This window comes from Budorcas taxicolor, chromosome 1 (genome assembly GCF_023091745.1).
Source record: "Budorcas taxicolor isolate Tak-1 chromosome 1, Takin1.1, whole genome shotgun sequence".
Taxonomy (NCBI): domain Eukaryota; kingdom Metazoa; phylum Chordata; class Mammalia; order Artiodactyla; family Bovidae; genus Budorcas; species Budorcas taxicolor.
Genome location: NC_068910.1, coordinates 123,805,936 through 123,833,536, shown reverse-complemented (window position 1 = coordinate 123,833,536; position 27,601 = coordinate 123,805,936).

Here is a 27,601-nt window from a genome sequence, read left to right as displayed (position 1 = left end):
TGGCAAAGAACCCACCTGCAATGCAGGAGACCCCCGTTTGATTCCTAGGTTGGAAAATTCCCCTGGAAAAGGGAATGGCAACCCATTCCAGTATTCTTGCCTGGAGAATCCCCGTGGACAGAGGAGCCTGGTGGGCTACAGTCCGTGGGATCACAAAGAATCAGACATGACCGAGCAAGCAGCATAGAACTTGAACACAGAAGACACGGGTTGTAAAATTCCCTTTGTAGGATGTTGCCTTAAAACTCATCGTCATAGTCACTCTAAGAATATTCAGTGTGTTCATTGGTGACACCCTAGAGAATCATTCTGGAAGGTCCTCCTAGATTAGATCCAAACTCTTCCAACCCCCTGGGTAGTTGAAATAGTTAGAGGTCCCAAAGTTTCTACCTAGTAACCTCACCCTTCCTGGAAACATTTTCATTTTTTGTAGAGGAATTGTTAGACTAATAAATAGGATAATATATGTGTATATAGATAGGTACACACATGCACACACGATAGTTTAAAACCCAATTAACTGTAAATATTGCTTTCTATGCACAAAAGCCTTCTTTGATTATTAAAAGAAATTACATTAGAATTACAAATCTGGTGATTATTTAAGGGGTGATGATTCCCAGGTATGAGACTTGGACATATGGGTGAATATTGATGCTATTTGCTCACATAGGGAGCATAGGAAGGAGGGAAACTATAAAGGAAAAGGTGGTTAACTTTAGACATGCTGTGCTATCCAGTTGGAATTGTCCAATAAGTCATTTGATATAGAGGGCTAGAGGTCAGGAGAGAATTAATGGCTCAAAATTGTAGATAGATTTGAGAACTAATGGCTCAAGATATAGATTTCAGAGATTATTAATATATTGATGATAATTAAAATTTGGAGACAAGGATTTCCAGTGGCCCGAGGCTATATTGTTGTTCAGTCGCTCAGTCATGTCCAGCTCTTTACAACCCCGTGGACAGCAGCAGGCCAGTCTTCCCTCTTCTTCAACATCTCCTGGAGCTTGCTCAAACTCATGTCCATTGAGTCGGTGATGCCATCCAACCATCTTGTCCTCTGCCATCCCTTTCTCCTCCTGCCTTCAATCTTTCCCAGCATCAGGGTCTTTTCCAGTGAGTCGGCTCTTCGCATCAGGTGGCCAAAATATTGGAGCTTCAGCTTCGTCATCAGTCTTTCCAATGACTATTCAGGATTGATTTCCTTTAGGATTGACTGGTTTGATCTCCTTGCAGTCCAAGGGACTCTCAAGAGCCTTCTCCAACACCACACTTCAAAAGCATCAATTCTTCAGCACTCAACTTTCTTTATGGTCCAGCTCTCACATCCATGTATGACTACTGGAAAATCCATAGCTTTGACTATATGGAACTTGTTGGCAAAGTAATGTCTCTGCTTTTAATATGCTGTCTAGGTTTGTTATAGCTTTTCTTCCAAGGACCAAGCATCTTTTAATTTCATGGCTGCAGTCACCATCTGCAGTGATTTTGGAGCCCAAGAAAATAAAGTCTGTCACTGTTTCCACTGGCTTATTAGGCTAAAGTATATGTAATAAAACATTACCAGACATAGACCTGGACATCACGGAACTTATGATCACTTACCTGACATTTCCCTAGACTGGTTTTCTCCTAAGTTCATTCTCACTCATCCCCTGCACTGACCCACATCCTATCTTCAGCCTTCTTTCCTATTTGAAAATATCTACAGTTCAACACTTGGACCCTTTACATGGCACACATGCCTTGATCTTTGTAAAAATTCTATACCTCAAAATGTATGCAGAGAAATAGCATGTACATGAAAACACACTGTCAGTACACTTTAAGCTCTCATTATCTTATGAAACTGTGGAATGAACCAGCTTGCGTCATGGGCAATGTTCTCTAATTTACGCATTTGCTAAGAGTTTTTGTCGGGTTTTCTTTGACTGGCATGTATCGTATTCATCTGCTATAATGTCAAGCCATTGGGAAGTTTACAGAGACCCTTGTTAAAAATGAGAGGGGACTCATCTTTATTCTTTTCCTTTCCACTTTCAGGGCAGGAAACATAGGCACTCAGAACTTAAGTTACTCTTTGCCAGCCTTTCCATAAATCAGCCATCCTCAGGAATGTAACTTTTGATTTTATTGTTCTCTTAGATTCCTTTTTTCTTCCTTTGCCTTGAATCACTTCAAAATATTTTCTTGCCATATCATTTTTGTTACCTCGAGACCTTGGTAGGTTCATTTGTTTACTTTTTTGTTTGAGAATATTTTATATCAGTTCTTTCTCCTCATACTTGAAATTTTCCTGACTTGACACAGCCTTGGGGGGAAAAGTTTGTGTTGGCTTTGTAATAGTAGTTGCAATCTCTGTTGTCCTGAATTTCTAGAATCTGTGATGATCAGGGACTTCTCTTTGCTGTGCCACTTTATTGGGAGCCTCCCTTTCCCGTGTCTTCTCTTTCTCTCTCCAAAAAGCTTCTGCAAAATATGCCTTCCTCACCAATCATAATGCTACACTGTCAGCGTATGCAGTCTCTATGGTAACTGGGACCCATGCCACAATACCAGGATTCCTGGAGCAACCACCATCATGGGGAAATCGGCACATGTACTCTTCTGGCACCATGGGAGTTTCCCAACTGAAACCGAAACGAGCTCTACTATTTTAATACCCAAGGCAAGGAACAGAGCAGACGAAAAGGTGTCAATCCAGTCTCTCTATACTGTATTATTATTGGGGTTTGGTGAATTCTTGAAGCTGATCTTATTTATTATAAAGCTAGACTGGTGTGCAGGTCCTGATCAGACATGGAGAAACTGGTTGAATTAGGGGAAGACATTTGTTTTTCTTACAGACACATGAGTAGACTCTAAACAAGCTAATTTTATTTAAATTAGGTTATATTCTTTGATAAGCTCAGTGAAATTACCAATACACAGTAAAAATTTTTCCATACCATTGTGAAGACAGATCTTTTTCAGCTGGTTTCCCCAGCAACTGCATATTGATCCAGTGGGACCAAAAGGCCCAGTGGGGCAATTCTGTTGGACCATGAAGGGAATGAAGATGAAGCAAGGAGGCTCTTCAGGTTGGTGCCTCCAGTACTCAACTTCTCCCAAATATATGGAGTCCCATACTCCCAAATACAGCCCAATAGTAAAAAGGGGCCTAAGGCGGAGTTTTACCACCTTGTCCTTGCTGAAATTTGGGGATAGGTAAATGTTTGTGGTGCAGAGCTATCCTGTGCATTGTAGAACATTTAGCAGCATCTGTGGTCTCTACCCACTAGATTTTGTTGTTCGGTCACTAAATCATGTCCAACTCTTTGCAACCCATGGAATGCAGCACGCCAGGCTTCCCTGTCCTTCATCACCTCCCGGAGTTTGCTCAACCTATGTCCTTTGAGTTGGTGATGCCATCCAACCATCTTATCCTCTGTCACCCACTTCTGCTCCTACCTTCAATCTTTCCCAGCATCAGGGTCTTTTCCAATGAGTTGGCCCTTCATATCAGGTGGCCAAAGTATTGTAGCATCAGCTTCAGCATCAGTGCTTCCAATGAATATTCAGGGTTGCTTTCCTTTAGGATTGACTGTTTTGATCTCCTTGTGTCCAAGAGCTTTACAATGAAAAGTGTCCCTAGATGTCGCTAAACATCTCCTGGTGGGTAAAAATTGCCCCCAAACCACTGGATTAAAGCAAGATGTGGGGCTTGGGTAAGAAAAGAGATCAGGAGAATTCCTTCAAAGGCCCAGAATATTCATTCAATTAGCCATTCAGCATTTATTGAGTCTCTGTTGTTTTCCAAGTGCTCTTCTGTGCTTTAGGGACACAGCTATGAATAGACCAAGGCCTGATCTCATGGAGCTTACCTTCCAGTGGAGGTGCTCCATGTGTTCCTGACCAGCTGGATCCGTTTTCCTCCATACAGCTCCACAGCAAATGCTTCAGGCCAACTGTGGGCCAAGCAGAGAAAAACACAAGTTCACACTGAAGACTCTTTTTTAGTTTATGAACCTCGAGAATGGCTATGATTTAAAAATGAAACTTGGCAAGTGATTAGTTCATATGTTTTAGCTTATAATGTGTTTTAATCATTTTGGATGTTTTCAAAACAAATGGTGAGATTAGGGGTTTTTTTCCCCTTCTATTTTTGGCCCCTTTCCTCTGAAGAGTTCTTCTCTTGTGTTTAGTTTTGGTGTTCTTACTGTATTTGAAGAATGCTTTTAAGTATTTGAAATGTGTACATGGATGAAAGGAGAGGAGGAGGAAGAAACATAAGAGTCTGTGATCCCTGCTGAAACAAAGATCCATACATATCCCAGCCCCAAAGTCAGTACTGAGGTACCACTTCCTCAAGGAGGCTTCTCACAAACCCCTCGTGGCCGAGTCCCCTGACCCCGAGCTCTCTCAGCTTTCTTCATACAGCCCCATCACAGTTGTAATTAAGAAAGAGACTGTGAAACTAGCTGTTCAGGTGTTTCCCTTTAGAACATAAGCTTGGTGGGGGTGAGCACCATGCCTGCTTTTCCCACAGTTCTACTGTCTTCAGCATAGGAGTTAACATATTGGAAGCAATTAAGAAATAGGTGTTGAATGACATTGGCTGACTGAGAAAGCCAACTTTGGGTGTCCTACCCAAACATTTTTAGCCTGTGCACTGCCTGTGGATTACCCTGACTCCACTCTCAGACATCAACGTGTTGATCTTTATTTTGTAGACTCTGAAGTAACGTGTAAATTCCTAAAATTAAGCTTAGATCAGAAAGCCTAAAGAAAAGCTTAAGAAAATTAATCGTTCAGTCCTGTCCAACTCTATGTGACCCGACGGACTGTAGCCCACCAGGCTCCTCAGTCCATGGGGTTCTCCAGGCAAGAATACTGGAGTGGCTTGCCATTCCCTTCTCCAGGGTATCTTCCTGACCCAAGGATTGAACCCAGGTCTCTTGCATAGCAGTTAGATTCTTTACCATCTGAGCCACCAGGGAATATTAATGACTTTAAATATTCAGGCTTATATGGAGATTGCAGGAACATAAGGGAAATAACAGGCAGTGGTATTTAGGAATATTTTAAAGTATCAGTATTGCCCTGGGCATTGTTCAAGAGTTAGAGAGTTTACAGGATAAATACTTATGAGAGTCATTGTGGGGCACAGAGTGAAATTACATAATTTATTTCCTTGTTGTTGTGTCTGATGTCCCCCTATTAGAACTCAAGTTTCATGAAGGTAGAGAATTTGTCCTATCTATAATTTTATCCTCTGTGCTTAGAATGTTATTTGACACATAGTAGGGATGCCATAAATATTTGATCAATGAATAAATGGTAGACATTTAATCAGTCCTATGTTGATGAATAGATTAACTGCTTATTAGTAAATACACAAAAAAATACAGTAGCATGATGAAGTTCTTATTCATTCGTGCAACAAATAGCTTGAGTTTTTCATATGTACCTGGCATCATCACATCCTGGAACAGTGTCCAGCACCTAGTTGCTGCTGTTGTTTAGTTGCTCTGTCATGTCTGAGTCTTTGTGACCCATGGACTATAGCCCACCAGGCTCTTCCATCCATGAGATTTCCCAGGCAAGAATACTGGAATGGGTTGCCATTCCCTTCTCCAGGGGATCTTCCTGGCCCAGGGTTCAAACCCACATCTCCTGCACTGGCAGGAAGGTTCTTTACCACTGAGCCACCAGGGGAGCCCCTAGCACACACTAGGTATCCATTAAGGACTTGGTAAGTGAATGAGCAAAGTAGTAGTCCAGCATACTCAAAGATGTTTGTTTACTAAAGGTATTAGTTTACTAGAGCTGCCATAACAAAGTGCCACAAAACTGAGAGGCGGAAATTCTTGTCTCACAGCTCTAGAGGCTGAATACCCAAGATCAAAGTGTCGGTAGAATTGGTTCCTTCCACAAGCTCTAAAGAATCTGTTCCATAGTTCTACCCTACCTTCTGATGGTTGCTAGCCATCTTTGGTGTTCCTCAGCTTATAGAAGCATCACACTAATCTCTGCCTTCATTTTCACATAGTGTTCTCCTCATGTGTTTGTCTGTGTCCAAATTCCCCCTTTTAAAAGGATACCAGTCATATTGGATAGTAATCCACCCTACCTCAGGATTGCCTCATCTTTATCAATCAATATCTCAAATACAGTCACATTCTGTGGTTCTAGGGGCTAGAATTTCAACATAATAATTTGAGGAGGACACCATTCAACCCATAACACTAAAACAGCAGAGACCTTTAAAGTTACACTGTATTTTGAAAACATCAATTTCTCAAAATAGCATCTAGTTTTATAATTCTATATGGAAATTGATGTGATATTAATACAGCATTTACTATATTACACAAAAACGTGTATGTTTACAGGGAGGAAACTGAAGAAAGTTCTAGACTCATCTCGCTAAAGGGTACATGACCAGACAGTGGGTTACATGGGGAAGACTGTTCAGAGATTTTGAAGAGATTTGTGTATGAATTCAAAGCATTTGGATTTTACTTTACACATATCAAGAAACCAACTCAGAAGTCAAAACTTATTGAACTGTAGAAAGACATTAAAAGGAAAGGTGAATTTTATTATATGCAAATTATTTATCAATGAACCTGACTTTAAAAAGAAAGAAAGAAAGCAACAACGTTGGAAAATGGATTTTAGGAGCTAGCAATCAGAGGCTTTTGGAGACCTTGGTCATTTAATTGGCAACACAGGTAGACAAACCAGATTTTACTGTGTTGAGGAATGAATCGGTTTAGAAAGCTTAAAAGTGGTTCAAAGGAAGGAAAGACTGTGTCCACAGAAGATGATCTGTTGTTTGTTAGTTTGTTGTGATTGTTATTGTTTGTTTCACATGTGGGCAACTGAAGCATGTTGGCATGCAGTAGGAAAATGGAAAATGGCAGAAGATAGAAGGAGTAACTGATATAGTAAGATCCTAGAGGAGATAATTAATGCTAGAGAAAAAAAGTATCTGAGATGTCAGGGATGGGTTCCGACAGAGGTAGCGTGATAGGACTGACATTTGATAGCTCTGTCTTCTGTTTGAAAAGAAGGCAAGGTTAATACAGTAGCTGAGAATAAAGGGTAGGAGGTAAGTTGCAAGCAGTTAATTACATGACGAAAGGAAACTGGGGACTGAGAAAGGAAACTGACTAAGATGAAAGAACTGCAAAGTAGTTCCAAAACTCCAGCTCAGGGTGGAAACCAGAACTCGGAAAGGGCACCAGGCTATCCAGTTTTGTAATTTTCCCTCAGCTTTGCTCAGCAACCTGGGAGTTGAGGCAAACATACATGATGGGGTTCATATGGCTTCAAGAACTAGTGAGGAACAATTTAAAGTCATAGACGACAAAACTGATGGTGGATGTCTTAAAAGCTAACCATGAGGGCCCAGGCTGGTAGAGAAGAAATTGAAGATTAATAGTCTAGGAGAAAAGAGAGAAAAATGAAAGTCAAAAGTCATGGTGAGAAGGTATTTATTTTCTGGAGCTGTATATATCCTAAGAAGGAAGTCTGCCCCTACCACAGGTATCTTTTGCCACTAGTCCCAAAAAAAAACCACAGAAAACAAACTGAACACTTTGGAGGGCATAGACTGGACTTAGAAACATAGCCTGGAAGTCACAGTTTCATTTTCAACTTTGCCAATAACTTAAGACTGTCATTATCACAGAAGGCTGACCCTTAGGAAAAGAATGTACTTGTATATACTAAAGTGGAAGAAAAAGGAATCTTCCATGAGACAATGGTAAAAATTGGCAAGGGACAAATATTTTTCATTTTTGCCTCAGATTCCGAAAGTATACTGATGTTTCCCTCAACACATGCTCTCTTTTTTCTTATTTTAAGATTCTCTATTTATTCTGTAAGAGAGTCTCCAGAGCTGGCACCCTTCTTTTGGCACTCGTTCGTGCTTTCTGGGTTTCCTCTTTCTTCTCGCTTCCTCTTGTCTCTGGCCATTGAATGTTGTCATAGTCCCAGCATCCTCCCCCACCCAGTGACCAAATAAAGGATTCCCATAAGCTCTGTGTTGAAATTTTTTTCCAAGAAGGCAAGGCTCAGAATCACAGTGCTTGGTTAGAGAATACATTAGGTACCTCACGGCTGACACCATCCAGCTAATCCTTCATTCTCTGAGCATTCAGATGAACTTGAGCATCTCTCTGTAGTATTCATAAGGAGACCCCTGGTCCTGTGGGCCCTGCCTCCATATGTCAGAGTGGCAGAGTAACCAACCATGTTATTCACTGTGAGATACCATGCTCTAGTTATCCTTTATTTGCTTGAATGACTGTAATGAACATAATAGACAGGGTTTAGTAGTTCCCTAAACCCAACAAGAATTCCTAAATTCCTTCTCTCGATATTCTCATAGATAAGTCCAAAAAATAATTTGAGGGGAATTTCAATAGACAACTCTAAAGCCCCTTTCTCTTTACAGGTGTAAATCCTTATAAAATTCCATTTTTCCTTATTTTTTTATGCTCATGATTCTCTTAGCTCTTTCCAGTGATGCTAAAAAAAAAACAGCTGGTCTGGAGATTAATATGACCAGACATACCATGAATTTTTTAAATCTCAAAAGTCCCAGTTTCTAGTTCTTGGTCAGTCAAATATAGGTTGTATTTTCTTGTGTACATAAAAATGTACAGTATGTTATCATAAGTCTCCTCTCATTTTTGGGGGGAGGGGTCTCATGGTTTTCTAAAATTTTCTTAAATGCTTCTTTGTTAGAAATAGGCAGAGGAAGACCTGAAGAATGGAGGGAGAAGTAGGACGTGATAGAGAAAGCATACTAAGGAAGAAGGGAAGTCAGTGAGGAGGTTGAAAGAAGAGTGATTTCGCTTTTCCCTAGTCACCTCAGAGCACTCTCATGGTTGGTTTTGATATTTCTCTCACCTAATGCCCCCGGATGATCTCTTCCTAGCAATGTGCTCTACAAATATATATATTTTTTTTCTTACATATATATATTTCTCACATATATATATTTTTTCTTTTATTGCCAGTGAATATCTCCTCTTGCTCTAGCTGCTTCACATCCTCTCCCGCTGACTCCAGGGACTTGGACCCAAGGCTACTAGTTCCACTTTCCCTTGGCCCAGGCTGGCATGGAGAGTGTTAATGGCTGATGTAAATCTGAAAAGAGCATAGGCAATAATTTGGTTTTACTTTATTAACATTCAAAATATAAACAGATAAGCTGCCTGTTGAATTCATTATTTCATCCTCTTCTGTTTAAAAAGATGAAAACTGCATTTTTAAGAAAGGGATTGATTGGTGTCATGTATGTATTCATTCACTCCTGTTTATACAAGATAGTAAGAATATTAACATGGAGGCAGAACAATGGCACTTATAATTCTATCACCACTATTTATATGAGAAGAAAGTATCTGAAAAGAAACAGGGGGAGAATGTTTGCTGCTCTGGACATACATTAAACGCTTGTGTTTTTGTATATAAGGCATTTGAGGTGGAAAAATTTAACATGTTAAGGAAGAATTCATGTTCTCCATACCAAGTTCACTGTAACTGACCTAAGAAAAGACTAAAATATAATGGCAGGGTACCTCCTCACAAGGTGCAAGGGACCAGAGATGTGTGCTCCATTAAATCCTTCCAGAGACTGAGCTTATTTAAAGTTATGATCCTCTGCTGGATTCTGAAGTGTTCTCCCCAGAGAGTAGTGAGTGTTGTGTCTGGTAGACCATTGACTCATAATTTGCCTGAAACTCAAGATATATATCTCAGGAGTGGAGACCCCATCAATTGTTCAAAAAAAAGAAAAGAGAAGAATGCTGTTTTAAATAAGATCGTAAGGATCCATTTCAAACAAATAGTACTGGGCAGACATATATGATTTTTCTTGACTGTTTGAAAAAGACAAAGTAGTTGATGGTGGGGAAGGAGTTTCTTACCTAAGTTGAAATGAACTGAATTGATAATATATAGGCCACAAAGGGTCAGATTATTGATAAGGGCTTAATGGATGTCGGGGTTTCCCTGGGTGGCGCTAGTGGTGAAGAACCCACCTGCCAAAGCTGGAGACAGAAGAGACCCAGGTTCCATCCCTGGGTTAGGAAGATCCCCTGGAGAAGGGCATGGCAACCCACTCCAGTATTCTTGCCTAGAGAATCCCATGGACAGAGGGGCCTGACAGGCTCTAGTCCATAGGATCTCAAAGAGTCGGACACGGCTGAAGCGATGTAGGACATGCCAGTTCTTCCCTGTAGCTCAGATGATAAAGAATCTGCCAGCAATGCAGGAGACCCAGGTTCAATCCCTGGATCGGGAAGATCCTCTGGAAAAGGGAATGGCAATCCACTCCAGTTCTTGCCTGGAGAATCCCTTGGACAGAGGAGCCTGGCGGGCTACAGTCCATGAGAGTCAGACATGACTGAGCAACTAACACTACTACTGCTGCTGCTGCTGCTGCTGCTGCTGCTGCTGCTGCTGTTGCTGGATGTCACAGGGCAATTGAAAAGAGTGAATAAGGAACAAGAAGTTGTTATAGGCAGATGGTTATCTTTAGGATAACTTACAAGAGTGAGCTAGTAACCTATCAGTAATATTGGAGACATAAAAACTGTGAAGTATACATTACAGTAGAGGTCCTTGAGAGGTGCAATGGAGTCTAATCAGCAGAGTAATTAATAGCAGACTCTGGAAAAACTTCTGTTAAATTAATGAATGAAAGCGTGGCTCCATATCGACAGTGCTTTGCACGTTCTCCCGTATCTAACTAATTCTCAAGGAAGGTTCAGACAGTGTGTTCAGTTCAGTTCAGTTCAGTTCATTTCAGTTGCTCAGTCATGTCCAACTCTTTGCGACCCCATGAATCGCAGCACGCCAGGCCTCCCTGTCCATCACCATCTCCCGGAGTTCACTCAAACTCACATCCATCGAGTCGGTGATGCCATCCAGCCATCTCATCCACTGTCTTCCCCTTCTCCTCCTGCCCCCAATCCCTCCCAGCATCAGAGTCTTTTCCAATGAGTCAACTCTTTGCATGAGGTGGCCAAAGTACTGGAGTTTCAGCTTTAGCATCAGCCCTTCCAAAGAACACCCAGGGCTGATTTCCTTTAGGATGGACTGGTTGGATCTCCTTGCAGTCCAAGGGACTTTCAAGAGTCTTCTCCAACACCACAATTCAAAAGCATCAGTTCTTCAGCGCTCAGCTTTCTTCACAGTCCAGCTCTCACATCCATCCATGACTACTGGAAAAACCATAGCCTTGTCTAGACGGACCTTTGTTGGCAAAGTAGTGTCTCTGCTTTTCAATATGCTTTCTAGGTTGGTCACAACTTTTCTTCCAAGGGGTAAGCGTCTTTTAATTTCATGGCTGCAGTCACCATCCGCAGTGATTTTGGAGCCCCCAAAAATAAAGTCTGACACTGTTTCCCCATCTATTTCCCATGAAAGGATGGGACCAGATGCCATGATCTTTGTTTTCTGAATGTTGAGCTTTAAGCCAACTTTTTCGCTCTCCTCTTTCACTTTCATCAAGAGGCTTTTTAGTTCCTCTTCACTTTCTGCCATAAGAGTGGTGTCATCTGCATATCTGAGGTTATTGATATTTCTCCTAGCAATCTTGATTCCAGCTTGTGCTTCCTCCAGCCTAGCGTTTCTCATGATGTACTCTGCCTATAAGTTATATAAGCAGGGTGACAATATACAGCCTTGATGTACTCCTTTTCCTATTTGGAACCAGTCTGTTGTTCCATGTCCAGTTCTAACTGTTGCTTCCTGACCTGCATATAGGTTTCTCAAGAGGCAGGTCAGGTGGTCTGGTATTCACATCTCTTTCAGATTTTCCACAATTTATGGTAATCCACACAGTGGTAGGCTCAGTTAAAAACACAGATATCTCTCCAATGAGAGAGCTGAATTTTCTCAAGAGCATAGAGTCACTAATTCTAATTGCTTTATTCATTTCAATCCTAATTCACATTTCTATTCTTGTTCCACTTAGGTAAACATATTTTATTGCAGTTGGACCAATGTTGCATGCAAATGATGAGAAATGAGATTAGAGAAGTAGTGAGGGATTGGACCCCATAGACCTAAGTCCTTTAGAATCTGAAGAATCAATGATGGGCAGAAATCTTTGAAATCAAATGAAGCAATTCCAGTCATAGACTGGAGGCACTGATATAAGAGCTTGATTTGGGCTATAAATCAAATATACAATTTCCAACCAGTGTAAATAAAAACATTGTTCATCCAGCACCTTTTTTGCCTATTAAACCAGTCTTACCAACCTAACACTCTCAGTTGGCAACCACACCTATAAGACACTTAGGAAGAAGCATTCAGTTGTTTTAGAACTTTCATAAGGTTTTTAGTTCAAGAGCATAGGATTTAAGACACTCTAAACATGAATTTTAAATGTTGGATGGTTTTCTCTTGTATTGACTGACCATCGTGCTAAGAATTATAGAATTCTTGGACATTAAATATTGTGTGCATAAACCATTCTGCAAAGGAAGGAGAGGTTAAAAGTTCACACAGGATGTGCGTGTTCTCCCCCCAAGCCCTACCAAAATGAGCCAATCTGCCCACTTACTTTTGAGAATGCAAGAGACATTATGGTTTGCCTAAAATGGGACATTCACGAAAGGTCATTTTCTTGTCCTTTTATGTATAAATCACTAAAACTTTGAAGCTATAACTAGTATTACTGAGAGGAATTGCTGAGAATTTTTCTTATCACATATGAGAGATGACAGACTTAAAATCTGATGGCTCTTTTGATAGCTTCTGAAAGAACTAGAACTTGTCTGGCTCCATTTGTCTGGCCAAGATGTATTTCTATGATTTATCCATGGAGTTTTTAGCAGAACCTTACACTTACTGTCTAAATTAATGATATTCTCTTCTTTTGCCATAACAAAAATCACGCTACACTATATACATTATGTTAAAGATTTTTTATTTTAGCATGTGGACATATTCTGTAGAAGCTTTTTCAGTTCCATCATGTTGACAAGCTGATTCCATTAAATCACCCACCATCATCATGTTCACTTTTTTCTTTTCTTTTTTGAAAAGTTAGAAAACAGCGATCATCTCAGAGTTTTCAAGACATTCACTTTGGCAAAAATAAATCTGGAAAAACATGAGCCTATTCCTTGAAATGGAAAAAGGATGGGTTGTGTCATTCTTCTCATTGGCCCTTCTTTTTAAGTTGTTAAAGATGAGGAAGGACGCTATGGGTCTTTTTTTTTTTTCCCTAGTAAAAGGAGATTTAAAATTTTTTTTCTGGATATAGCTCAAACTTCTCCTCCTCAGTATTTATTATGTATTATTTGTTCTTTAAAAATAGAAACTTCAGTAAGTTGGATGAATATCATGAAAGATTTCATTCAAGCATTTTTGATCATTTCTGCACTGCTGATAAAAAGCTATTTGGTAATGTTTTAGGGTCCCACTGCTGTTTTGAGTTAAAGCAGACATATCCTAGCTCTTCCAACACCATGTTTTCCTCACTGAGAAAAAAAAAATCATCTGATCATGCTACTGCTGGGTCATTTAAAACACTGAGTGGATGTGTGAGATGAAGGAGGGGTAACCCTCAGGATGGGGTTAATTAGCTCTGTGGGCTTGTGGATGGGTTACTTCCTTAGGACCTATTCATGCAGGAGGAACCAGGCATATACAGACTTATAAAATTAAAAGAAAGCCATGAACCCTCAGACTCTGGGGCATAAACTGATTGCCTTTGGAGATGAGAAATGCTCACTGCCTTTTGTGCACGGGTATTGGGGCTTCATTGGTCAGAGACAAATGGACTTCCCTTAAAGTGTCTGGTGCAGGTCAGACACTGAAAATATACCTACAGTTTGAGAAGACTCTGGCAAATCTGGTGTTTTTTGAAATTTACCTCTGCTGACTCTTTTTAAAGTCAGATCTTGCTCAGTGTCTTGTAATGTGTCTTATTTTCTAGGTGTCATCTTGGAAACAACGTAATTTCTTCCTGAAAGTATGAATGAATCCTTTCTATTTTCATAATTGTATTTCATAGGCTGCCACGGGTTCCCTGCCTGCTGAGATCAGCTCAGCCAGGGTTTGGCCTGAAGGATTCTGCTAGGCTGTTTACAATCTAATCCTTTTATGAAGTGAAAGGTGAAACAGCAGACAGAAAACATCCTCAATTCCTAGGCCATTAATAGGTGAATACAAGTATTCAGGTATTTATAAGTAAATTTCACCCACAGGAAAGATACTGTGAAAAAGTCTACTTGAGCACATGCTCCAAAGAGCGAGGAATGAATGGCAATTAACCAGGAGGAAATCACTAACGAAGAACATGTTGTAGTGTCAGAGGAAACCGTTTATGTTTCCTTATTTCTACCTAAATTACTCTGACATCAGTAGGAACACTTCATAGAGTGTATAGACAGAAAGTCCCCAAATGTTTATAACTTTAAATCATATATATATATTCAGTTCAGTTGTCTCGCAGTCGTGTCCAACTCTTTGCAACCCCAAGGACTGCAGCATGCCAGGCCTCCCTGTCCATCACCAACTTCCGGAGTTTACCCAAACTCATATCTGTTGAGTTGGTGATGCCATCCAACCATCTCTCCTCTGTCATCCCCTTCTCCCACCTTCAATCTATAAATATATATATAATATATATATGATATATGCATATGTATGTATATATCTTTATTTGCAATTAAACCATAGGCAACATTGTTTCTTGAGATAGGAAATCAGGTGACCCCCTTGGGCAATAAAGCTGCAAAATCTATAGCCCAGAGCAGAGTCCACCATGACCACTACTGCTTACCACCATCACCATCACCACCACCACCACACACACACAAACACAGAATCACCAAATACCTTCATTACCTTGGAAAAACCTGAATTTGGATCTTGTAGAGATAGTTTACGGAGAAGGCAATGGCACCCCGCTCCAGTACTCTTGCCTGGAAAATCCTATGGGTGGAGCAGCCTGGTAGACTGCAGTCCATGGGGTCGCTAAGAGTCGGACACGACTGAGCAACTTTAATTTCACTTTTCACTTTCCTGCATTGGAGAAGGAAATGGCAACCCACTCCAGTGTTCTTGCCTGGAGAATCCCAGGGACAGGGGAGCCTGGTGGGCTGCCATCTATTGGGTCGCACAGAGTCGGACACGACTAAAGCGACTTAGCAGCAGCAGCAACAGCAGCAACAGAGATAGTTTAAAATGCCAGTTCCCCTAAGAAGAAGTATTAAAGCATTTCAATTAATAACTTTTCAGACAGCTGAGAGCAGGTTACAGTTGGGGAGGATCAAGAACCGACTGTGTCCAAAGAGGCAGTCCCGATCACATTTGTTTCTTTTTCTTCCCCTGCCTAATGATAGGAATGTGGATGTGAAGCCAGGAAGGGATGGACTGAGGGAACCAGGAGTTAAGTTTCATGAATTCTAACATTATTATCAGCTTCTTGAACCATAGCCTTTCAAATTCCAGTTGCTGGTTAGCTTGACACCTTTACTGTTCAACTCATTCTTCACATTCAAAACAGCATAAGGAGTGAATCAACCATAATGGTAGATAGGTTATCAAAGTCAGCTTAATGCTGGCTTTATTTTCTGAACTGATATTGAACAAAATGTTTCTCTTGAAAGGTCTTAGGCCTCTATTCTCCCAGCTCCTGATCACAGCAATAACCAGCCTCCAGAAGTCATTAGTGGAGACGAGAACAATATTCTCCAACAAGTCAGCTATGAAGAAATTGTCATGGTTTATCTCTGATTTGTGTTCTTATGAAAATAATGGTTTGAAAGATAAAATTACATTTCTCTGTCTTGATCTCTTTTTTTAACCAGATCTTTATGAGTAACACTGGGACTGATTTTTTTTTCCCCTAACAAAAGTTGAATAACACTCAAAGGCTTTAAGTAGCCAAAGTCCATCTTTAGAAATAGCTTTTCTCCATAATGTACTGCCAATTTCTTATGTGTGTGTATTTTGACCTTCCTGATACCTCTGCTATGGGCTGCCTGTTGATTGGTACATGTTAGTGCTTTGCTTATAAGAGTTGGGCAATAGTTCAGCGATCCAACCCAAATCTGGGCCATAGATAGAAAGGGCTCATCTTCTATTTAAGAAATGTGGCAAACTACATGAAATGGATTTGGTTCAGACAAGGCCTTTGGAACTGCTCATCTAATCTTGTGTGCTTGTATGGAATGGACACTTCTGCTGAGCTCCAAAGCTGAAAGGTAAATAGATAAGAAAGCCAGTAATTTGCCACCTCTGTTAGAGCTCTCCCTGAGTCTGTCATGAGATTTACATTCTTAATCATATGGAGCCCATTTTGGCCATTTAAAAGTATTTGCTCACCAATTCTCCTGATGTCTTTGAAGATAGTCCTGGGAATAATAACAGTGAAATCTTACATAATTTTTTGCTCTTTTTTCTAACTTTTTTAAAAATTGGGTATTGAATTTATATGCATATTCATAACAGGTTTATTAAATATTCAGCTAAAATGTCTTGGACATGAAAGAATTAATTGTTAGAATGTTTCGCTCTAGCTAATCATTATGTTAAAAACCATAGTAGATTCAAGTATATGTTTGCTCAATTCTGTTTGAGTAATCAATATACACTTGGCAAACTGAATCTATACATAAGCAGTCTATACACTATTTTGAATTTAGTTACAGACTTCTTGTGTCACACTGTCCTCTTCAAACCATAGAATGTATTTTATTCAACTGTGTTGTAATTCTGTACAATTCAGGGAATCAGCATGTTATAGGATTTTGTAGTAATATAGAGCAAAACGAGACTAGAGAAGCTATTGAATTCACCCTCCTGACTGGAGATAGAGCTGCTTTTATTCCATCTGAAACAGACGAGGATCTTTCCTATTTTTAAATAACCGTGAAGATAGAAATTTCATAACAGCTCTTAGCAATCTATTTGATTATTTACCACTTGTACATTTAAGATGTTCATCCTAAAGCCTTAAATTCTCCACTGGACAGTTTAATATCATTTTGCCCTAGGACAAAAATGCCTATCATTATCCTCTTTACAGCCCTTCTTATAGTCAGAAAACTATGAAGATATACCTCAGCTCTTTCTTTTGTGTGTCATATTATTCCAGTTTTTTTTAAACATTTACTTTTGTTTTTATAGCTCTTTCTGTACATGAATGGAAAGGGGCAGTATTTTCAAAAGGTCTGTCATACATGATGCCCCTGAGAAAGGCACTGCATATTTTAATTTCACTGTGCTGATGTGGAAATAGCCACAGCTTTTTCATTATATGCTGATGGACAGAGCATTTGTGTTCATTTAACCTTGAGGTTGAAACTTGTTCCCAAAAAAGTAACTGACTCATAGCATTGGCTAGACCCAAGAATAAAGAGCATCAGTTTTCCTAATCTTAAAGGCTCATCTTGCCCCCACTCTGAAAACGCACTAAAATTAACTTTTCCTTGACCTTTTCTGCTGCAATTCCTTTACTGATTTAACAACTTTTTTCTATCATCTTTGTCTTATAAAATAAATAGACAGCTTTTATTCAACAAACATTGGAGGGTCCTGCTGTGTTTAGGACACTGTGCTAGGCTTGGGAGGTTCTAGTGTGAACTGTTAGCAAAGGCTCAGGGGCAGAGGTGTCCTGGGCATGTTCATGGAAAGCAAATAGTCTGTCACAGTGTGTAAGGAAGCAGTGGTGGGGGAAAACAAGAGAGGTGGATTGGGGCTAGATCCAGATCATGAAAGATCTTGGACTGCTCTTAAACAAATAGTTGGTGGTAACAAGGACAGAAGTAACATTTTCCAATCTGTATTACGGAAAGCTCTTATCAAGTCTTTAAAACACAGACTGTGCCCACATTGTCCTCTTGGTTTAGTATCTAACAGACCATCGGGTAAAAGTACCTGCTTAATTTATATCTTTTTATATAAATTCTGTGTCATAATTTTTCCCTTTGTATTAAAAAATTCAAGGAAACCATTTGAGTAAAGACAGCCTTCTGTTCACACTGATCTGAATGGTTCTTCCTCCTGCTGTGCCCATATTTATTCCAAAGCCCTCTGTACACTAACATGTTACTTTCTGTGTTTATATATACCAAGGAGTCTGGAGAAGAGTTTGTCCTATAATAGGCACAACTTTTTGTACCAAATGGCATTAATGATGGGCTGTAAGCAGCATTATGACCAAGTGTTTCTACTTGATTGGGCCACATGATAACAATGCCAGATCTTTACAGCATCTCCTGTTTGCATGCATGCTAAGTTACTTCAGTCATGTCCGACTCTTTGAGATGCTATGGACTATAGCCCGCCAGGCTCTTCTGACCATGGTGTTCTCCAGGCATGAATACTGAAATGGGTTGCCTTGCCCTCCTCCAGGGGATCGTCCCTGACCCAGCGATTGAACCTGCATCTCTCACATCTCCTGCATTATCAGGCAGGTTCTTCACCCCTTAGTATCACTTGAGAAGGCCTTTCAGTGTCCCTTAAAGAATATTAATGTACTATATAATAAAAGGTCCTGGTATACCAATCCATTTGGAATCTATAAAGCTATAACTTTGGGAGTTTGAAATATGGAAGGAAAAGTTGTTTGGAGTCAGATTGTAAAGAGCTCCTAAATTGTCGTCATGCCATCGAGTTAGGTCTGTTTTAGGAGCTGTAAGAAATTGTCCTAAATATATTAAGGAAATTCAGTACCTGACACTACCTCCCACCCTGCTCTGCCACCCCTCCCAGCCCTACTGATTTTACTTCATTTCTAATTCCTCAGGCTTTCTATCTGTAAGAAGCAGGAACACTCAGGGGGATTAGTGTGGGATGGGGTGGAGTCTCAAATTATATCTCAGCAATGTCTCAGGCTCAGAAATGGCCCCAAATCTAACTGCTGAACTTGAGTTTTTTATTTTTTAATTAATTTTATTAAAGGATAATTGCTTTACAGACTTGTGTTGTTTTCTGTCAAACCTCAACATGAATCAGCCATAGGTATACATATATCCACTCCCTTTTGAACCTCCCACCCATCTCCCTCCCCATCCCACCCCTCTAGGTTGATACAGAGCCCCTATTTCAGTTCCCTGAGCCATACAGCAAATTCCTGTTGGCTATCTATTTTACATATGTAATGTAAGTTTCCATGTTACTCTTTTCATACATTTCACCCTCTCCTCCCCTCTCCCCATGTCCATACGTCTGTTCCTGTGTCTGTTTCTTCGTTGCTGCCCTGTAAATAAATCCTTCAGTACCATTTTTCTGGATTCCATATATATGCGTCACCCAGTCGCTATATAGGCTGTCGTATATAGTCTCAGTTGTGTCTGACTCTTTGCGACCCCGTGGACTGTAGACTATATACGCTCAGTCGTATATAGTCACTCAGTCGTGTCTGACTCTTTGCGACCCCGTGGACTGTAGCCTACCAGGCTTCTCCGTCCATGGGATTCTCTAGGCAAGAGTACTGGAGTGGGTTACTGTTTCCTTCTCCAGGTGATCGTCCCGACCCAGGGATCAAACCCGGGTCTCCCACCTTGGAGGCAGACGCTTTAAGCTCTGAGCCACCAGGGAAGCCCATATATGTGTTAGAATGTGATATTTATCTTTCTCTTTCTGACTTACGTCACTCTGTATAATAGGTTCTAGGTTCATCCACCTCATTAGAACTGACTCAAATGTGTTCTTTTTTAGGGCTGAGTAATACTCCATTGTGTATATGTACCACAACTTCTTTATCCATTAATCTGTCAATGGACATCTAGGTTGCTTCCATGTTCTAGCTATTGTAAATAGTGCTGCAGTGAACAATGGGATACATGTGAGGTTTCTGTTTTTTAACATTTATGACTTTGGCTGCATTGGGTCTTAGTTGTGGCATGCAGAATCTTCATGGTGTCAGATCTTCCGCTTTGCCACAGCGACTCTCCAGTTGTGGTGCACAGGCTTCAGTACTTGCAGCACGTGGGCTCTCTAGCTGTGGCACTTGGCTCCAGGATGTGTGCGCTCAGTAGCTGTGGCTCATGGGTTTAGCTGCTCTGCAGCATGTGGGAATCTTAGATCCTGACCAGGGATCCAGCCTGCCCCTACACTGGCAAGAAGATTCCTAACTACTGGACCACCAGGGAAGCCCCTGAACTTTAGCTTTTGAATTCTCTCTTTTTACTGATCGTTATTTCATCATCTAAATTTTGAAGGTAGGCATTATTCAGAATTATCATAGTGTTTTAAGGAATGGTAAAGCATCACTATGATATTCCAATTGTTCTTCTCAAGATGGTCTTGAAAAGCAGGCCCCCAAGATATGAATGACCATTTGTGGCATTTATAGCCAGTCTCCTTAAGACCAAGAAACTTGCAGGAGACCCCGGGGTACCTAATGGGAAATTGAGCATGCTTTGTATGCACATCTGAATAACCCTTCCACCTGACTTTAACTTGTAAATCTTTTGTAAACCTCCAAATTCAGGGTGCATGAAATGTCATTAAATCTAGCATAAAATTTCTTGAATCTGTCAGATAAAGGAAATCATGTATCCAGAGTGAAGATGGAATATCAATTGACAGGAACCTATGAAGCTGGCACTTATTCTGAGAGACATATGAATCTAAAAATCCAATAATGCCTCTTCCTTTGAAAACACTGGAAGCCAGAAAGGTATTAGGAAAATCAATAAGGTAAAAATCTTCATCCTACTGTTTGGAATGACTCCCACATAAGAATTAATTAACACAATACTTCTAGAACATAAAAAGAATGTTAAAATGTTACCTCTACCCATAGTAAACAGAGATGTAAACCCACGTAAATACTAGAGAAAGTAGTTGGAAAAGAAAGATTGGAAGGATTAAAGGCATGTCTAAGAGGTCATTTCTGTCCTGTTGTCTCACCATTTACCCTATTCAGATAGAAGGATAAGTGTTGAACTTCAGTTCATCTGAATTCCTCAGCTCTGTCATCAGTGCTGTGACACATTCTAATTTTCTGATTCATTTGTGATGAATAAGTTCTGTCTTTTTTGTTCACAATGCTAAAAGTAACCAGTTTTTGTAAGTGAGTTATGATTATTTCCCATTTTTTATTGTACTATTATTTTCCCTTAGCAAATTTCTCTCACTCTTTACCAACCAGTGTGAACCCCACTTGCAGAAAAGCCCCTGGACAGTGCCATTGCCTAGCCTTGGAGTTAGTCAGGAGGAATGAGAGACTGACACCCTGGGCTCGTTTTCTAATCCAGCCAGTTACCTCAACTAGCAAGTAGCTCAGCTTCTGCCCATTAAAAGAGGTGTAATATTAACCATAGCTTTCCCTTACCACCGTCCAATATGTAGAATCCAAATCACGCCAAATATGTCTCCTTCCAAAGGAGAAGCCTAAACTAGCCTAACAAATTCCTGAATTAGTCCAAATGTCAAGGGCAAACATAAAGAGAGAAATACCTAGAGGTACAGGAACTTAGGATTTATAAATATATAGATTTTGGAACAGTACAAACTTATTAAATCCAAGAAACTGTCTGATTTAAGGTGAGTTTTTTAATTTCTCAAATCTCATTTTTTCTCTGGTAAAGTAGAAATGACAGTATATACTCTTTTGGTCAGGATTAAATGATATACTGTTAGAGCTGCTTTTTAAACTCTTCTAGGCAGGTGATCCTCAAGCTAAGGTGAGCATCCAATATTCGGGGTGCCTGATGCCTGAAACAGTGTGCCACAAATTAGGCTTTCAGCAAAGTCTCAGGTTTCATCCTAAAAATATGTACATATTCTGCTTTCCGCTCCTCAAGAAATCCTTGTTTGTTTCACCAAACTGGAAGTTCCGTGGGGACAAGAACAGGGTCTGTTCTTTTTGTGTATAACTTTCAAGAAGTAGTTATGGGATAAATGAGTACACGTACAAATAAGATTTTGAATTACTTAGCCACAAGGACAACTGACTCTGTAAAGAGACAGCCACATCTTTATTATTTACTTTGTGGCTTTGCATACTCGTCAGACTGCTCCACTTCCCTGGGTCTGCCCATATTCAAATTGAAGAACATTTACTTAGGATACCTGAAACCATAGAAGGTCTTCAGTGAATAGTACCTCTTATTATCATTCCTTTGCTCATTATTTCCTCTACCTTATTGTCCCTAAGGCTCTATGGCCTTTCTCATAAAGAAGTGGTCAAGGACTAGGAAAGAAGAGTCTGGAAGTCCCGTGAAGGAGTCTGTGTCTCTAGCCACACATACGTACCCATGTAGTATGCTCCATTTTCATACATTTCATTTACTACTGGCTTTAACTTTATAGCAACTTGTTAAAACATCCTAGAAGTGATGAGCAAGGGAACTGAAAGAACACTTTCTCCCCTCTCCCTTTAGGCTGAGGGTTACTAAACTGGAATTCTTAGAAGACCTCCTTGGAGTTTGGGAGACGCTTGAAACTTGGTATTTTTGAAGAATTTCTAGGAGGAGAGATTTTCATAGGGATCTGCATCACTTCCAAAAGTTAGGAATCATTGCCCTGGAACATTACATACACAGAAATCAGAATGGACTAATCTTTCAGTTACTATTAACTAAAAGTTAATAATACTTTTACTTCCGTGGAGACTGATACTATATAATAAATTCTACTCAGATATCACAAAACTAAAATCACACTTAACCCCTCTCCCTCTCTCTACTCTTGCCTCCCCTACTGTTTTAAGGTCCTGATTCATTTGGCCTTTACAGTTCTATACTCTTTGCTAGATATTTGTTCTTTGAACCCAGCATGCTTAATGCAAATGATTTTAATCTTGTGCAAAACGACTGTAGATAATTCTTTGCGTTTCAGATGAAAACAATATACAGACATACAAAGTGAATATCACTTAGGCAGAAAGGGCACATATCAATAAAATAACAATTTGAGCTGAACAAAAATAAACCCATGCAGATTAATACATATTTTCAAAATTGCATAGCAGATTGTAATTCAATCAAGAAACGGGGGCCTTTTGACATTTATGAATGTTTATAAATTGTAGAAGAACTCTGAGATTAAATTTTTAGCCTTAATATTAAATTTGGGATAGATATTATTGATTTTCATTAATACATAAAGACAACAATTATATCCAATAAAATCTGTAATTTAACTTGGCTTTAATTTGTCTTAGACTGTGACATACACACTGTGAATTTTCTCTCCATCTTGGATTCCTGTCATTGACAGCCTGTGTGTCATTTGACATCCAGGAAAGATAGTTTTTCATTCCAGACCTTGGATATATTAGTCAATCTGGGTATAATTTACATCGATCTCTTTTGATCACATCAAAAATTTAATTTTGACTGATTAACTTTTATGAATAAATACTCCTTGAAATTTAGAAAGTTGTATGCTTAGATATAAGAACATAAATACTGAGTATAGTTCAAAAAGAGCATAATTATTATTAAGACTTATTGGGTTTATAACATACAACAAAAAAATAAGCGAGCACACTGCACAGATTAACCACCAATCATATTTTTCTCCATTTTTTTCAAAGGTTGGGAAAGAAAGCAAGTTCAAAAATATTGGAGGAGCAGGCGGGAAGGAAGGAAAGGAGAAAAGAAGAGAAGAAAGGAAAAATACTTTAAAAGATGCACCAGTGCGATAGTCTAGGATACCAGCTTGTAGATGGGACTAGAATGTAGCAAAACTTAGAGTTTTAAAGTCTTTGAAGCTAGTTGGTCTATATATATATAGACACACACATATATATTTCAAGTTTGTGTATACTTTCAATGAATCATACATAAGTTAATTATCTTGCTTAAAATTTTCATTAAGCTCATCAATTTTGTGAAACAATTTAAAAGCATTGGAGACCCCCAACCTCTCTTTATGGTCCAAGCTGCAGATTTTCAACTTTACTCTTCTTGTCCAAAGAGATGAACACCATCGTTCACTCCTGCATGTTCATGGAACAGGGTTTCACCTAGTCCACAAAAAGAAAAATATATTCTTTGGAGGAATCTCTACAGTGGTGCATTTGTCCAGAAAACTTGCTGAGAAGTGAAGCTCTAATTGCCAGTTTTCTGCTTTATCCTTATTCTATGCTAATTTATTTAATCAGGTCTTTCTACTTGATCTTTTTTAATACAGTTTGTTTTGCATTTTTCTGGAGGCCTTATGTGAAGTGGCTAAAACCATAGTGTCAGAGACACAAAAATTCAACCAGCATATTTTAAGTCCTTGACATATTTGAGTGGGGTGGGATAAGGAGACCTGCTTTGTCTTGTCAGCATCCTTGTTTGGTTTATTCTCTTGAATCTTCTATTACTTCAGTTTTATTTCTCTGTAAGAAAAGCTATCAAAACAATAGTGAGCAGGCCAGTCCATTAATCGCTTATTTGGCTTGTGTGTTGACGATTACAAACGAAAATTGTCAGACTTGAAATATAGAATGAGAAACTGTTAAGATCAACTCCCCCCAAAACTGAAGTTTTTTGTTTTTCCTCCTTTTACATTTATTTATTTTTAATTGAAGGATAATTGCTTTACAATATTACGTTGGTTTCTGCCTATGTTGATTCATGTTGATGTATAGCAGAAAACTGAAGTTTTTATTATTAGAAATGCATTTTGGGGGACAGATGCTTTTGTTTAAAATCCTTTTGTCAGAGGGCACATTCCTAGCCTGGTGCTATGCAGCAGACAAGGCAGTAACTACCGTCAGTTAATGACTGAGAGCACATGGAGGTTTTGAATTTATCCAAAGTATGAAACATACGAAATCTACCCTTCAAAGAAACAAAGTCTATGAGTTTGATTCATCTTTGTCAAAATTAGCTAAGATTTGTCATGTACAACATAGTAAAGCTTTTACTTGTTCTCATGTGCTACCCAATAGCTATTTAAGCAACGATAAACATGGTCTATCTGTAAGGCAGCCACCAGCCACAGGTGGCTGTGGAGCACTAGGGATGTGACTAGTAGACCAAGGAACCAAACATTTACTTTTTTATTAAATTTTAAGTATTTTACATTTAAATAGGTAGATATGGCTAGTGGCTACTATATTGAACAGCACAACTCTAGAAAATGTTCATATGATTCCGATCAGAATAAAGCTGACAAAGAAAGAGGTTACCACCCCTTCTACACTGATCAAACAGCAAGAGGCCACATCTTTGGACATTTTATGAGTCCTGAATCTTGGGCTCCAGGTGACAAAATGGGCTGTTACTGCTCATGCTTTAGGAGCAACAAGTCCTGTCTAAACTTAATTTGCTTTCCTTCTCTCCACAATATCATTGGGTTTATTTTTAATTCCTTGTTTTGTCTTTGATTTTCAGTTCCTTGACCATCAGCCTGTGGCCTGCCCCTTCTCTTTGTGTAAGTAAAAATGGTTTCTTTACTTTTCAAAAAAAAAAAAAAAAAAGTGCCCTGATTTGGGAAATTTGAGTCTTTATTGGCATGTTTTCCAGTTGAATTTGTTGTGGTTTCCAGGGCGTCTTCACTGTGTATTAGCTTCTTTCATGTTTGGAATCGATGCTCTTGGTGATAGTAGTAGTTGCCATCATGAGGGGGCTGAAAAGGCCAGCAGCCCAAGCCACTGGACTTGTATTATATAAAGACTGCCTTTGACTTGGCCACAGCTGCTGTTTGCAAAAGTCACTACTCTTCTAGACTACTGCTTACATTCTTCAGTCAGATACCAGCAACAGTTGGGCTTTTGCTCTGCTGTCAATCAATGGGCAATTATTTATTCTTCAGTTACACACCATCTCTAGGTTCAATAGCTTTTCACTTCAACTTCTAGATCAGAGGTTTCATTTTTTGTACAAAATTTCTAATATCCTTTTACAGGAAGTATAAAACTTCAGTCACTTAGGCTGAAATCCTGTGAAATTGTAAAGTCCAGGAAAAAAAGAGAAATCCAGGATTATATATGCTAGGAGGTTTATAGAAGGTACCATTCTCTTTTTAGAAAAGATGGAAAGTCATTTGGGGAAAAATAATAACTTGATTTCAGATGAAAAGAGAGAATATTTATTATTTAAAGCCCAAATTAGGCTGCACTGAGTTGGTTTGGATAAATTTTACCTCGAGCTGCTTAAAAGAGATTCTGGGGCCATGAACCCAGATAATCAAAGTCACTGCGTATGACACTACCCAAGTAATGCTACAGGTAGTAGCAGTCACCTCACGTGATAAATATTATCAGTGTCCTTCCAGCTGCTTCTCACTCCCTGGTGAACACTGTCCCCTATTCACAACATTCTATCTCGCTTCACTGACGCCTTCGCACTGCGAGGTATTTCTTGTGTTGCAAGCATTTGCACAGGAAGGGAGTTCCCATGGCTCTTTCGCTTGTGTGTGGCTTCCACTCACATTCCTAGAAGCGAGTTGCAAATATATTTAGGGGAGCAATATCCTCCAAAGGATGCTAAGGCTAAAGTCTAAAGTGACAGTTATTTGACAGAGAAAGGAGATTGATTAAACTCCCCAAAGACTGGTGCTGTGTGTAATGCATTTATACAGCAGGGGTGGGTCCTCTCTGCCCCTGACAAGTCTTGTTATTCCTCATTCTCGGTGTTGATAGAGTGGGTCTGTCAGTGCTTTGGAGGGTGTCGGCATTCATGCTTGCGGTTACCACTTTACATCTCTCTGTCCCTACTCCAGTTACCTAGCACTGTGTATTTCTAGTCCTCTGACTGGCAAATCATTTTTGTTACAGTGCTTTTGTGTAAAAACAGTTCACATAATAGCTGTGTGTTAGACAAGGCATTAATCCTCACATCACCGGGGATGAGTCAGCACTGTGCACTCCTGCCCGCCCGGCTCAGCTATTATGACGTCAGCACTGGAGGGCAAGCTTCAGACACAAGCAGTTCAGGGGCCTGGAGACCTGGGTCATAGATTAGAAATTGAGGGGAGACCTTTGAGATAAAAAACATAATTGAAAGGCCGTGCCTGGCTCATAGGAAAATGTGAAACTGATTCTATACTACATCAACCATCAGTCTGGCAGCTTCTAGAAAGATCCAAGTTTTAACCAGAGATGAGGCTGAGCAAATGACCTGGAATAGACTGAGAGCCCATCCATGTACCCACTAACCTTTTCCCACCTCCCAGGCCAGGTTTCATGCTTGCTTAGATTGTTTCAAATCCTGAGACTGCCTTTGTTTCAAGGGTGACAGGGCCTGTGACAGTTCTGCTGACCTCATGTGCCCACAGACAGAGGTGATGGCTCCAGAGGTGGTGCCCCAGGGGCCCATCAGAAGGAGAAGAAAAGTTCCCTGGGGACAGGTGAAAACATTATCCCTTAGCGCTTCTAGCTCCTAGTGCCACTGAATGGCCTCCTCCAGGCAGGTGCAACATTCTGCCTGTTCGAATTTTTTCTCCTTGGCACTGCCTTTAGTCCAAAGTCTTTGACATAGATTTCAATAGGAGCTGAATAGCTTCCAGACATTCCCCCGAAAGTGTTTCATCCCATTCATCTTTAGCAGAGCAGAAAGGAACCCTCCATGACCTGACATGCTGCCTTGAAGTAGATAGCACAGACTCACCCTATTTGAGAACCGGGTTCTTAAAATGTAGAACTGTCCACGGTTCAAACTCAGATGCATTCTCAGAAAGG